Source organism: Chlorocebus sabaeus, chromosome 11 (genome assembly GCF_047675955.1).
Source record: "Chlorocebus sabaeus isolate Y175 chromosome 11, mChlSab1.0.hap1, whole genome shotgun sequence".
Taxonomy (NCBI): Eukaryota; Metazoa; Chordata; class Mammalia; order Primates; family Cercopithecidae; genus Chlorocebus; species Chlorocebus sabaeus.
The window spans coordinates 62,881,074-62,896,361 of record NC_132914.1 but is presented as its reverse complement, the minus strand read 5'-3'; the positions used below and the strand labels follow the sequence as shown (position 1 = coordinate 62,896,361).

Below are 15,288 nucleotides of genomic sequence, written 5' to 3'. Positions count from 1 at the left end.
AGAAATGAATAAATTCCTAGACACATACAGCATACTAAGACTAAATCATGAGGTAAAAGAAAATGTGAAGAGACCAACAACAAGGAAGGATATTGAATCGGTAATAAAATATCTCCCATCAAATAAAATCCCAGGATCTGATTGCTTCACTACTGAATTCTACCAAACTTTTAAAGAACTACTAATACCGATCCTTCTCAAAGTCTTCCAAAAAATTGAAGAGGTGGGAATACTTTTAAACATATTTATGAGGCCAGCATTACTCTGATACCAAAGCCAGACAAGACATTAAAGAAGAGAAATTATAGGCCAATATCCCTGATGAATATAGATACAAAAATTCTAAACAAAATATTAGAAAACTAAATTCAACAACACATTAAAAGAATGATTCATCATGACCAAGTGAGATTTGAAGGTGCAAGGATGGTTCAACATAACCAAAACAATAATATGATACACCACATTAACAGAATGAAGGACAAGAACCATAAGATCATCTCAATAGAAGTAGAAAAGGCATTGAAAAAAATTCAACATCCTTTCATGATAAAAGCTCTCAACAAATTAGGTATAGTAGGAATGTGCCTCAACACAATAAAGGCCATATATGACAAGCTTACAGCTAAAATCATGCTCAAAAGTGAAAAGTTCTCTCTAAGACCTAAAACAAGACAAGGGTGCCTACTCTCACCACTTCTATTCAACATTGTACCAGAAGTCCCAGTTAGAGCAATTAGGCAAAAAGATGAAAAATAAAATACACCTGAATTGGAAAGGCAGAAGTTAAACTGTCCCTGTTTGCAGATGAAATAATCCTATATATAGAAAATCCACCAGGCATGGTGGCTCATGCCTGTAATCCCAGCACTTTGGGAGGCTGAGGCAGGTGGATCACCTGAGGTCAGGAGTTTGAGACAAGCCTAGTCAACACGGTAAAACCCCATCTCTACTAAAAATAAAAAATTAGGCATGGTGGCACACGCCTGTAATCCCAGCTACTCAGGAGGCTGAGGCAAGAGAATCACTTGAACCCAGGTGGTGGAGGTTGCAGTGAGCCAAGATTACACCACTGTACTCCAGCCTGCGCAACAAGAGTGAGACTCCATCTCAAAAGAAAACAAGAAAAGAAAACCCTAAAGATGCCACCAAAAATCTGTTAGAACTAATAAATTCAGTAAAGTGAGTGGATACAAAATCAACATACAAAACTCAGTTACATTTCTATACACTAATAATGAACCACTCAAAAAAAGAAAACAAGAGAACTATCCCACTTACAATAACATAAATAAAATAAAATACTTAGAAATAAATTTAACAAGGAGGTGAAAGATCTGTACCCTGAAAACTATAAAAAATTGATTTAAAAAATTGAAGAAACAAATAAACAGAAAGATACCTTATGTTCATAGATTAAAAGAATTAATATTGTTAAAATGTTCATACTACCCATAGCCATCTACAGACTTAATGTAAGCATCAACAAAATTCCAGTAATAATTTAATTATACATTTTAAAATACCTAAAAGAGTATAACTGGGTTTTTTATAACACAAAGGAAAATGCATGAGGTGATGGATACCCCATTTACCCTGATGTGATTATTACACATTTTATGCCTATATCAAAATATCCCATATACCCCATAAATACATACATATACTATGTACTCACAAAAATTAAAATTTAAACATTTTCAGGTCCTAAATATCTTTGTTAATTTTCTACCTTAATTATCTGTCTAATACTGGCAATGAAGTGCTAAAGTCTTACCCTACTATTGTGTGGGAGTCTAAGCCTCTTTATAGGTCTCTAAAGACTTGCTTTATGAATCTGGGTCCTCCTGGGTTGGGTGCATATATATTTAGAATAGTTAGGTCTTCTTATTGAATTGAGCCCTTTGCCATTATGTAATGCCCTTCGTCTTTTCTGATCTTTGTTGGTTTAAAGTTTGTTTTGTCTAAAAATAGGATTGCAACCCCTGCTTTTTTCTGATTTCCATTTGCTTGGTAGATTTTTCACCATCCCTTTATTTTGAGCCTATGCATGTCATTGCATGTGATATGGGTCTCTTGAAGAAAGCATACCATTGGGTCTTGTTTCTTTATCCAGCTTGCCATTCTATGCCTTTTAAATGGGGGCATTTAGCCTGTTTACATTCAAGGTTAGTGTTGACATGTATGGATTTGATCCTGTCATTGTGTTGTTAACTGTGTATTATGCCAACTTGTTTGTGTGGTTGCCCTGTAGTGTCACTAGTCTGTGTACTTAAATGTGTTTTTGCATCAGCTGGTAATGGTCTTTCCTTTCCATATGTAGTGCTCCTTTCAAGATCTCTTTTAAGGCATGTCTGGAGGTAAAAAAACTCCCTTGGCATTTGCTTCTCTGAAAAAGATATTATTTCTCCTTCACCGAAGAAGCTTAGTTTGGCTGGATATAAAATTAAACATAAAACCCAAAACTATAAAAAACCTGGAAGACAACCTAGGCAATACCATTCTGGACACAGAAACTGTCAAAAATTTCATGATGAAGATGCCAAATTCAATCACAACAAAAGCAAAAACTGACAAAAGAGATCTAATTAAACTTAAAGAGCTTCTGCACAGCAAAAGAACCTATCAACAGAGTAAACAGATAACCTACAGAGTGGGAGAAAATATCTGCAAACTATGCATCTGACAAAGGCCCAATAGCCAGCATCTGTAAGAAACTTAAACAAATTTACAAGAAAAAAACAAACAACCACATTAAAAAGTGGGCAAAGGATATGAACAGATACTTTTCAAAAGAAGACATGCATGTGGTCAACAAGCATGAAAAAAAGGTCAATAGTGCTGATCATTAGAGAAATGCAAACCAAAACCGCAATGAGATACCACCTCACATGAGTCAGAAAGGCCATTACTTAAAAGTTAAAATATAACAGGTGCTGGCAAGGTTGCAGGAAAAAAGGAATGCTTATACACTGTTGGTGAGAGTGTAAAAGAGTTCAACCATTATGGAAAGCAGTGTGGCAATGCCTTAAAGAGCTAAAAATGGAACTACCATTACACCCAGCAGTTTCACTACTCAGTATATACCCAAAGGAATATAAATCATGCTGCCATAAAGACACATGCATGCTAATGTTCACTGCAGCACTATTCATAATAGCAAGGACATTGAATCAACCTAAATGCCCATCAATGGCAGACTGGATAAAGAAAATGTGGCACATATATACCATGAAATACTATGAAGTCATAAAAGAACAAGATAATGTCATATGCAGAAACATGGATGGAGCTGGAGGCCATTATCCTTGGCACACAAGAACAGAAAACCAAATACTGCATGTTCTCACTTATAAGTGGGAGCTAAATGATGAGAACACAAGGACACAAAGAAAGAAACAACAGACACTGGGACCTACTTGAGGGAGCAGGGCGGGAGGAGGGAAAGGATCAGGAAAAAAATCACTATTGGGCACTACTAGGCTTAGTACCTGGGTGACAAAATACTCTGTAAAACAAGCCTCTGCAACATGAGTTTACCTATATAACAGACCTTCACATGCACCCCCAAACCTAAAAGTTTTTTTAAAAATTAAAACTTTAAAACAATAATAAAGATTTTAAAAAATTCCAGTGACATATTAAACAGAAATAGAAAAAAAAAAATCTTAAAATTTGCACGAAACCACAAATGACTCCCATATAGCCAGACCAATCATAAGGAAAAAAAAAAGCTGAAGGCATCACATTACCAGATTTTAAATATCTGCTACAAAGCTATAGTAAACCAAACAGCATGGTACTGGCGTAAAAACAGACACATAGACCAATGGAATAAAATAGAGAGTCCATAAATAAAGCTACAAGTTTATGCTCAATTTATTTTTGAAAAAGATGCCAAGAACACACAATGAGGAAAGGATATTCTCTTCAATGGTGCTGAGAAAACTAGATATCCACATTCAGAAAAATAAAATTAGAGCCTCATCTCACACCACACAAAACTCAAGGTTATCAGCAAAGCCTGAGTCCTCTCTTCTCACTCTCCTCCCCAGACAACATGAGCTTCACCACTCGCTCCACCTTGCACACCAACTACCCATCCCTGGGCTCCACCCAGGTGCACAGCTATGGCGCCCAGCCGGTCAGCAGCACAACCAATGTCTATGCAGCTACTGGGGGCTCTGATTCCCGGATCTCTGTGTCCCACTCTAGCAGTTTCCCAGGCTGCTTGGGGTCCAGGGGCCTGGCCACAGGGATGACCAGGGGTCTGGCAGGAATGGGAGGAATCCAGAATGAGGAGACCATACAAAGCCTGAAGACCATCTGGCCTCCTACCTGGACAGAGTGAGGAGCCCAGAGACTGAAAACTGGAAGGTGGAGAGTAAAATCTGGGAGCACCCGGAAAAGACAGGACCCCAGGTCAGAGACTGGGTCCATTACTTCAAGACCATCAAGGACCTGAGGGCTCAGATCTTCGCAAATACTGTGGACAGTGTCCACATCGTTCTGCAGATCGACAATGCCCATCTTGTTGCTGATGACTTTAGAGTCAAGTATGACACAGAGCTGGCCATGTGCCAGTCTGTGGAGAGCGACATCTATGGGTTCTGCAAGGTCATTGATGACACCAATGTCACTCAGCTGCAGCTGAAGACAGAGATGGAGACTCTCAAGGAGGAGCTGCTCTTAATGAAGAAGAACCATGAAGAGGAAGTAAAAGGCCTACAAGCCCAGATTATCAGCTCTGGGTTGATCGTGGAGGTAGATGTCCCCAAATCTCAGGACCTTGTGCAAGATCATGGCAGACATCTTGGCCCAATATGACGAGCTGGCTGGAAGAACCGAGAAGGGCTGGACAAATACTGGTCTCAGCAGATTAAGGAGAGCACCACAGTGGTCACCATGCAGTTGGCCAAGGGTTGGTGCTGTTGAGATGACTCTCTCAACAGATGAGCTGTAACATACAGTCTAGTCCTTGGAGATTGACCTGGACTCCATGAGAAATCTGAAGGCCAGCTTGGAGAACAGCCTGAGGGAGGTGGAGGCCCGGTACGCCCTGCAGATGGAGCAACTCAACAGGATCCTGCTGCACCTGGAGTAGGAGCTAACACAGACCCGGGCAGAGGGACAGTGCCAGACCCAGGAGTAGGAGGCCCTGCTGAACATTGAGGTCAAGCTGGAGGCTGAGATTACCACCTACCACCACCTGCTGGATGACGTCGAGGACTTCAATCTTCGTGATGCCTTGGACAGCAGTAACTCCATGCAAACCATCCAAAAGACTACCACCCGCCAGATAATGGATGGCAAAATGGTGTCTGAGACCAATGACACCAAAGTTCTGAGACATTCAGCCAGCAGAAGCAGGGTACTCTTTGGGGAGCAGGAGGCCAATAAAAAGTTCAGAGGTTAAAAAAAATCAACTCAAAATGGATTAGAGATGTAAAAATAAGATCTGAAACTGCAAAACTACTAGAACAAAACAGGGAAAAGCTCCATGACATTGGTCTGGGCAATAATATTTTTGGATATAACTCCAAAAACACAAGCAACAAAGGCAAAAATAGACAAATAGCATTATATCAACTAAAAAGTTTCTGCACAGCAAAGGAAACAACAGAGTAAAGAGACAACCTACAGGATAGAAGAAAATCTTTGCAAACCTCACATCTGATAAGAGTGTAATATACAAAATATAACAAAAGGAACTCCAACAAGTTAATAATAAGAAAACAAATAACCCAATTTAAAAATGGGCAAAGGACTTGATAGATAACTTCCCAAAACCCTGTCTCTACGAAAAATACAAAAATTAGCTGGGTGTGGTGACTTGTGCCTGTAACAGAGGCTGAGGGAGGTGAATCACTTGAACCTGGGAGGTGGAGGTTGTAGTGAGCCAGGATCATGCCATTGCACTCCAGCCTGGGCAACAAGAGCAAAACTCCATCCCAAGATCCAGTGAAGATATGGAGAAAAGGGAACCCTTGCACATGTTAGTAAGAATGTAAATTAGTACAGCCATTATGATAAAAAATTAAAAACAGATCTACCCTATGACCCAGCAACGCACTACGGAGTATATATCCAAAGGAAATGAAATCAGTTTGTTGAGATATCTGCACTCCCATGTTTACTGCAGCATTATTCACAATAACTAATATGTGGGAATCAACCTAAATGTCTATCAGTAGATGAATGGATACAGAATGTAGTATATAATCACACAAGGAAATGCTATTCATCCTTTATAAAGAAGAAAATCCTGTCATTTGAACAACTTGGAAGAACCTGAAGGATGTTATGTTAATTAAAACAAGCCAGGCACAGAAAGACAAATAGCACATGATCTAACTTATATATGGAATCTAATAAAGTTGAATTTATAAAAACAGAGTAGAATGGTGGTTACCAAGGGTAAGGGAAAGGAGTATGGGGAGATGTTGGTCAAAGACATAAAATTTCGGTTAGGAGAAATAAGTTCAAGAGACCTATTGTACATCATGGTGACTACAGTAAATAACAACCTATTGTATGTTTGAGAATTGCTAAGAGAGTAGATTTTAAGTATTTTCACCAAAAATAAGTATGTGAGGTAATGCATATGTTAAAAATAGCTTGATTTAGCCATTCCACAACATATATCTTTATCAAGACACCATGTTGTATACCATAATTATATACGATTTTTACTTGTCAGTTAAAAAAGGAAATTGACAAAAGAAAATAATCTATTTTAATCTATTATCTTCTTATTAGCACAGTAAAGGTTAGAGATAGAGTCCTCAAGGACTATTCCTCATTTTCCTGCCTGCTAATGTCATTAATTCCCTTAATGAGGGGCAAACACCAATTAGACTAAATATTATAGGACAAATATCTGAGGCAGAGGTAAAATACTGATTACAATTCATAATAAAAATGAATAAACCACGATCTTATAGTTGAACAAAAGTGTCTTGATTTGGAAAGTAGTAAAGAGGGTCTTCTAGAATCAGAAAGTAAACTAGAATCTATTAAAAAGGATACAGTACTTTTCATTTTATTAAAGAAAGAGGTGCCTTGTGTCTGTAGTGCTTGTGTTGTCTGAGTGGGGGATAAAATGGATCATATATGTGACTTTACCAATATAAACCAAGATGTACTGAAACCCAAGCAGGGCCAAAATAGAAAGAGAATCCAAGGCTACACACTATAGAGTTGGCAATGGAAGGGGGCAACTGTAGGCCTTCAGGTTTCCCCACCAGTACATGTTCCTATCACAAGTGTCACAAAGGATAATATGGTTACATGCTAAGTAACAACAGTCAGGTCAACTATGGACTGCATATACGATGGTGGTACTGTAATATTATAATGGAGCTGAAAAATTCCTATCACCTAGTGACATCTTAGCCATCGTAACATCTTAGTGCAATGCATTACCTTTTCTATGTTTAGATATGTTCAGATACATAAATACTTACCAGTTACAACTGCCTACAGTGTTCAGTACAGTAACATGTGCAGGTTTGTAGCCTAAAAGCAACAGGCTATACCACAGAGCCTAGGTGTGTAGTAGGCTATCCCACCTAGGTTTGTATACGCTCTCCAATGTTCACACAATGACAAAATCACCTAATGACAGACTTCTTCAAATGTATTCCCATCATTAAGCAACACATCTATACATTGTTACATGGGGTCACAAAGAGTCCTGCAATACCTAATGGACAGGTGTTTTTCAAATTCCAGGACTCTGTTTAGAACGAGGAGATAGAATCACAACCAGGGTAAGTCTTCCGTGTTCTGAGTGGTGGAGAAGAGATGTATGTACACAGGCAAGAATGATACGGAGCTAGCAATTAATGGGGAATATTTCACCAGGTGTTGATTTAGAAACGGGAAAAAACAAAGGCAAAGTTGTACCAAAGGACTGGCTTCCTTTAAGATGTATCCAAGTTGACTAAGACAACAAGCAAACCATTTGTAAGATGCCTCTGGGCTGCTTCATGCCTTATCCTCTGTAACTGTTGACCCACTTTGTATATATAGTGAACTTTGACCACCTCCCTAGAGACCCCATCTTCCCCAAGCACACACACAAATAGTGTCAGATTTTGACTTGGCATTGCTCTCTGGACTTTGAACTGGTGGCCAGGGACGCAATCCTTAGGTGTTAGTCTTAGAGTTTGCAAACCACAACTTGGCACTATAAGCCTGCCAGGGGCAGAAGTGAGGGTTAAATCCATCAGTCTTTTAAGGTCATGCAGGGCAGCTGATCTAGGATGGGGTTGGTAAACTCTTCCAGGGACTATTCAGTCTACCTTTCTTGTGGTGTAATTTTTGGACCAGAAAACAGAAAAGAATCACTCCCTTGACACAATGGTAGAAGCATATTGAGTATACAACCTTATATTTTACCAGTTCAACAAATGCTTATTCCAATTTCCCTAAATTCTCTTGTAAGACCAGCAGAAATTTCAATCTTGTGCCTCAGGACCTACACAGTCTGAAACAGTGTTGATCAGGACCCTGACCCAGGTGCTATCTATGGGATATATGAATCTGTCTTTCCTGTAGGTTGCTAGCTACAAACTTCAAAAGTCCATGGCCTTCTATCAAACATCTCTCAAAACTCCAGACAGCCATCTGAGGCTGCTGTCAGAACAGGCTGGAGAGACTGTAGATCAGTTTTCTCATAGCTCATGGAAAGAAATTCCTCTCTTGAGAAACCAGGAAATTCAGTAAAATTGCAGTGACTTCACTTAGAAGGAGAGTGGTTTGGTCAAATTATAAAGCATCCTAAAGAGTATGAGCTTACTACTTTTGCTTGGAAGATACTGTGGTCTTCTTGAATTTTCTCCTATCTCACAGCTACTCCCTCCCTGTATCCTTTGCTGGTTCCTCCTCTTTCCCCAACTTCTAAATTTTGCAGTGCCCCCAGGCTGACTCTGATCCTGCTCTCTAACAAAAGCCATTCCCCAGTGGTTATCTTAGTCACTCTCAGGGCTTTGTATATCACCTGTACATCTTACCACTCTCAAATTTTTCTCTTCTAAACTCCAACACTTACATGGCATTTCCATGGGGATGACTTATAAGCATCTCTAACTTAACATGTTCAAAACTGAATTACTGATTTCCCTCACCACTCCCCCAGGCCCCACCTGAACGTATTCTACCTGAAATCTTCCTCATTTTAATTGCTGCAACTTCATCTTTCTGGTTGCTGAGGCCAGAAACCTTGAGGTTTTCCTTGACTCCTTTCTCACACAACTCATTTCCTATCGGGAAATACTATTGGCTCCATGTTTAAATTACAGTCACGTGTTGCTTAGTGATGGGGATGTGTTCTGAGAAATGTGCTGTTAGTCTATTTTGTTGTCATATAAACATCACACACAGTAAATTTACACAAACATAGACGGTATACCTGCTACACACCTCGACTACATGCTATCACCCATTGCTCCTAGGCTACAAACCTGCACAGCATGTTGCTGTACTGAATACGGTAGGTGATTGTAGCACAATCCTAAGTATTTGTGTATCTAAACATATCTAAACATAGAAAAAGTAAAGCAAAAATACGGTATTATAATCTTATGGGACCACCATTGTTATATGTGGTCCAGTCATTGACTAAAACGTGATTATGAGATGCATGACTGTGTATCTGGAAATCTACCATACCTCATTCCTATAGCTGCTACCATCTGATGTGAGCCACCATTTTCCCCAGGCCGTATTACTGTAACAGCCTTCTAATTATTCTCTCTGCTTTCACCTGTGGCTCTCTACAGCCTATTCTGTATATAACAGCCAAAGTGAGCTTTTAAAGATAGAAGTCATACCACGTCACTCCTCTATTCAAAACCATCTGGTGGTTTCCTGTTTTACTCAGAGTAAAATCCAATGTGTTCACAGTGGCCTAAAATGCCCTACAGGACCCGACCTTCATTTCCTCTCTGACCTCCTGCTACCCTTCTCCACCTCACTCAACTACAGCAATACTGGCCTGCTTCTCTGTTCTTCTTAAAAACCAGGTATACGTTTATCATAAGGCCTTTGTACCATTTTCCCCTAGGATATCTGCATTGTCAGCTTCCCTTTCTTCTGCATATATTTACTTAGATGTCTTCTCCCTGAGACCTACTCTGACCTATTGAAACTGTGACTGTACCCCTGCCTTCCCTAGCATTTCCAATCCCCCTTACTCTGCCGGGTTATTTTTTTTAATAGCAGTTACCTCCTAACATATTATAAAATGTAGACATTTAGTACGCATTTCTTTAATTGTCTCTCTGCCTCCCGCACCCAACTAGAATTTAAGATCCACAAGGGCGGAGGTTTTTGTCTGTTTTGTTTACTAATATACATTAAGCATGAATAACAGTGATTGTCACATAGTAAAGCACTGAAAAAATATTTAGGATTACTGAATGAGGGATGAAATTAATCTATGAAGAAAGACTAGAGTTCATGGAGCAAAAGAAGAGAATAAGCTAAAACAGGAACAAGAACATCTCAGAGCCAAAGAACAGTACTAAAATGTTATCCCAAGTTATACCCTCCTTTACTGAGGGCTATCAGGAAACAACTAATCAGGCATTCGCTTTTATCATAGGAGGTCAGGCAACCAAGCAAAGAAGGATGCTGACCTCAAGAGTATTTGTGATAAAGCACCTACTATCTGCTAGATATTCATGGGGTTAGCATAAAGATGATGGAAGTAAATATCTTAGCCTTTCCACATAAGAGATATATGCCACTAAACACTGGTAGCTTAAGCCTGCCTTTTATCTCAGTCAGGAGATGGTTTCATCTTAATACCTTATGTACATTCTGACCTTTTAGCAATTTGAAGAGACACTGTTGACATAGGGCAAGCACTAATTACCAAGAGGTGAGTGTAGGATCTCTTAAGAACAACTGATATGGTTTGGCTCTGTGTCTGCATCCAAATCTCATCCTGAATTGTAATCACCATAATCCCCATGTGTCAAGGGAGGGATGAGATGGAGGAAACTGAATCATGGGGGCAATTTCCCCCACGCTGTTCTCATGATAGCAAGTGAGTTCTCAGAGATCTGACGGTTTTATAAGGTACTCCTCCCCCATCACTCAGCACTTCTCCTTACTGCCACCTTGTGAAGAAAGTGCCTTGCTTCCCCTTTACCTTCCTCTATGATTGAAGGTTCCTGAGGCCTCCCCAGCCATGATAAACTGTGAGTCAATTAAACCTCTTTCCTTTATAAATTACCCAGTTTTAGACAGTTCTTTATAGTAGTATGAGAATGGACTAATAGAACAACTTATTATAGAGATTGCAAACCATATACCTCTCAAAGAGTGGGAAAGAAAATTACTACGTTGGTGCAAAAGTAATCGCATTTTTGCCATTCTTTCAATGGCAAAAACCACAACTACTTTTGCACCAACCTAATAGTATTATTCAGGGGGTACAATGATCCATGTAATTACACAGAGCTAGCTGTATTTTTAATATGTTGTTTAATAAGAAAGTTGTTTAATAATGAGATTGGAAACATCATTTTCAATCTTAACTATTGAGCCCAAGTTAATTATGATGGTCTTGAGTTCCTTTGAATACAGCACACAATTCGAAAGTCTGCAACAGGCATGTGGCATGACACTTCCTGAAGGGGACAGGTGAAGGAGAAATAAAGTAACTACTTATTCTTCTACTAGGGCCATAAGATGGGAATATACGTAACACTACAAGTACTAGTGTGGTTGTTCTTGCACATTTTCAGTGAAAGCAACCTTAATTGTTTTTAGTAGCTTCAGTGTCTAATAAGATGGCTCTTGTTTAAAGGAAATCTGCCAAGTTATTAAATAGGAAAATCTTGAACTGGCTTAACCATGTAAAGAAATAACTGTGAAATTAAAAATAAAGTTAAAATAAAAAGGGCTTGAAATTGAGTGAAAACATGACTATAGTCAAAGGAAGTGTGGTCTCATGAACACAGCCCTGGATTCTTCAACAGGTTCTCCCACATGAGACTTTGAGTAAGCCATGTGCTGCCTTTCTAAGTTTATTATTTGTAAAATGAGAGTGTTGGACTACATGATCTTTTATGTTCCCTTTTCAAGCACTAGCATTCTGTTCCTGTAAAAACAAATAATGAAAAATCACATCCTATGTTTTTATATACATATAAATCTATATATTAAATAAATTTATATGTAAAACATAAGTATATAATATAAATTTATAGTCATATTACATATATTATATTTTAGTATATTAAATATAAATATACTGTATATATATTATAAATCTAGCTTACTTCTGCATTAATATACTGAGTAGCAATACAACAGTGATTCTATCGTACTTCTATTTCATCAATGACCAATTTTTTTTGCCTTCTATAAGGCATGAATGATTGAATGCCTGAAAACTACAAACAGCTTATAAAAGAATTTCATGAGGATTTAACCATTTGCTAATCTAATGATCATAACAATATGGTGATTATTGCAAGTTTTTCAAAGGTAAAAGAGTACAAATTTTACATTCATTTCTACATGTGAGGTTTTAAAAAGGAGATCTGAGTATAACGGGTAGCATATGTACGAAAGTTGCACTGGTGGTCATAGGAAGGACATATTTTATTCAACCACAGAATAGACAGATATGTAAAACATATAAAAAGTAACAACACAAGTAAGACTTCCCCATGGAAGGCTCACATTCCCATTCCTCTTAACTTTTGGAAGAGAAAAATGTCACTAATCAAAAAAAGAAGTGAGATCTTCATGGCATATTCAGAGCTAGAAACACCCATTTATTCACTTGATGTATCTCCTACTTCAATAATTGCCACTGTTATGTAAGTAGGAAAAAGCAACTTAGCAAAATTATACACTGTATCTGAAAACAGGCCTCTATTTACTGAGCTTTATTTACATATTTGAAAAGTATACTTAAATGAAAACCAACACAAAAAGTATTCAACACATTCCCAAGACATTAAACAAAAAGAGAATAAGATTATGTATTAAATATGCTACCTCATAAAAGGGGTGGGGTGGGGGAGTTTCACAGAGGGAAAGGTACATGTGAAAAGGCCAGAGAGGGCAACAAATATAACTTATATATTCATTAATTTCACATCATTCCCTTTATTTCTGCTTTGGTCACTGTTTAAAAAAAATACAAACAGTAACAGCCAGAAATGATTGTTTACTAAATTATGACAGATACTATGCTAAACCTTTTAAGTAATTTCTCTCAACAACCCCATGAAGTTGGCACTATTGTTTTATATCAGTTTTAGCAAGAGCTAAAAGTTATTAAGCAATTTCCCAAGATTACACAATGAGCAAGTGGCTGAGCTGGGGTTTCTTTTTTGAGACAGAGTCTCACTCTGTCATCCAGGCTGGAGTGTAGCAGTGCAATCTCAGCTCACTGCAGCCCCAACCTCCTAGGCTCCAGCAATCCTCCCACCTCAGCCCCCCAAATAGTTGTGACTGCAGGTGCACACCACCACACTCAGCTAATTTTTGTATTTTTTTGTAGAGACAGTGTTTCGCTGGCCTCAAGTGATCTGCCTGCCTGGGCCTCCCAAAGTGCTGGAATTACAGGCATGAGCCACCATACCTGACCTGTGCTGGAGTTTCAATACAAAGTCCATGCTCCTAATGATTTCCCTAACAAAATGCCAACAAGCATTGATCTGGTGCCAAATATAAAGCAACATAAATAAATCTAAAACCATATCAACCAGATAAAATAAGATGATCTAATAGCCTTAATATATAAAGCAATCTTACAAAGCAATAAAGTATATAGATACTCCAATAGAAAAATAGACAAATGACACAAACTGGTAATACACGAAATAAAAAAGTTGCATAATTATGTTATAAAATTTAAACTCAATAATTAAATAATGCAATTAAAACATAAATGGCAAACTAGGTTTCAAATACAACATGCCAGATAACATAAAGAATGAAAATATTCAATATGAAAAAAGAGGGAATGGAAAAATTGAAACACCCATAAAATTCAGATGGAAGTTAAATCAGCACAAATTTTCTGGAAAGCAATTTGGCAATAATTACCAAAAGTGTTTGTAACAAGACATGGAAGTACTCATTACCACTCCTGTTCTGATTCTAAGCATTCTGTTTCTTAAAAATCAGAATATAAAGCTCAAGTAGATGACTTACTAAGAAACAGCTAAGATAAATAAAACTAATAAAAGTTATTTTATACTAAATCTAGATAACTCTTGATAATATGGCTTTGAAACTTCACATGAAACATGAAACTTCACACTAAAGGCCTACTATCTCAGTTCCTTTTATCCAGTATATCACATCCAGCTTTCACAAAAAAATGATAAGGCCGGTGGCTCACACCTGTAATCCCAGCACTTTGGGAGGCCGAGGTGGGTGGATCACAAGGTCAGGAGTTCGAGACCAGCCTGGCCAATATGGTGAAACCTCATCTCGACTAAAAATACAAAAATTAGCTGAGCATAGTGGCAGGCACCTGTAATCCTAGCTACTTGGGAGGCTGAGTCAGGAGAATTGCTTCAACCCGGGAGGTGGATATTGCAGTGAGCCGAGATCGCACCACTGCACTCCAGCCTGGGTGACAGAGTAAGACACCATCTCAAAAAAAAAAAAAAAAAAAAAAAGTATACTAAAAGACAAAAGCACATTTTGAAGAGATAGAGCAAGCTTCAGAACCAGACTCAGATAGGGCAGAGATTTTCTAATAATCAGACCAGGAATTTAAAACAACTATAGTTAACATGCTCTAATGGAAAAAAACAAGCAACATTGCAAGAAAAGATGATAATGTAAGCAGAGCAATGGAAACTCTAAGAAAGAATCAAAGAAAAATGCCAGAAATCAAAAGTACTATAGCAAAAATGAAGAGTCCTTTTTATGGGCTCATCAACAGACTGGACACAACTGAGGAAAGAATCTGGGAGTTTAAAGAAAGGTCAATAGAAACCTCCAAAACAGTAAATGCAAAGGGAAAAAAATGAAAAAGACAGAACAGAATATCTAAGAACTATGGGATAATTTTAAAGGGGTGTCACATTTGTTTAATAGGAATAGCAGAAGGAGAAGACAAAAAGGAACAGAGAAAATGTTTAAAGTAATAATGGCTGAGGATTTTCCAAAATTAATGACAGATACCAAACCATATATCCAGGAAGCTCAGAGAAGACCAAGAAGGATAAATATCAAAAAAATCTATGTCTGGCAATACGGTATTCAAATTGCAGAAATCAAAGACAGATAAATTTTTGAAAG

The 15,288-nt window shown here is 38.1% G+C and overlaps 1 protein-coding gene and 1 pseudogene across 7 annotated transcripts in view; one reads left to right on the top strand and one right to left on the bottom strand.

The window, feature by feature from the left end:
• MSRB3 (methionine sulfoxide reductase B3) overlaps positions 1 to 15,288 on the bottom strand; it is a 193,874-nt gene that overhangs the window by 47,322 nt on the left and 131,264 nt on the right. The gene's annotated exons all lie outside the window — the stretch shown is intronic.
• Positions 4,061 to 4,827, top strand: LOC140712707 (keratin, type I cytoskeletal 18 pseudogene; annotated as a pseudogene).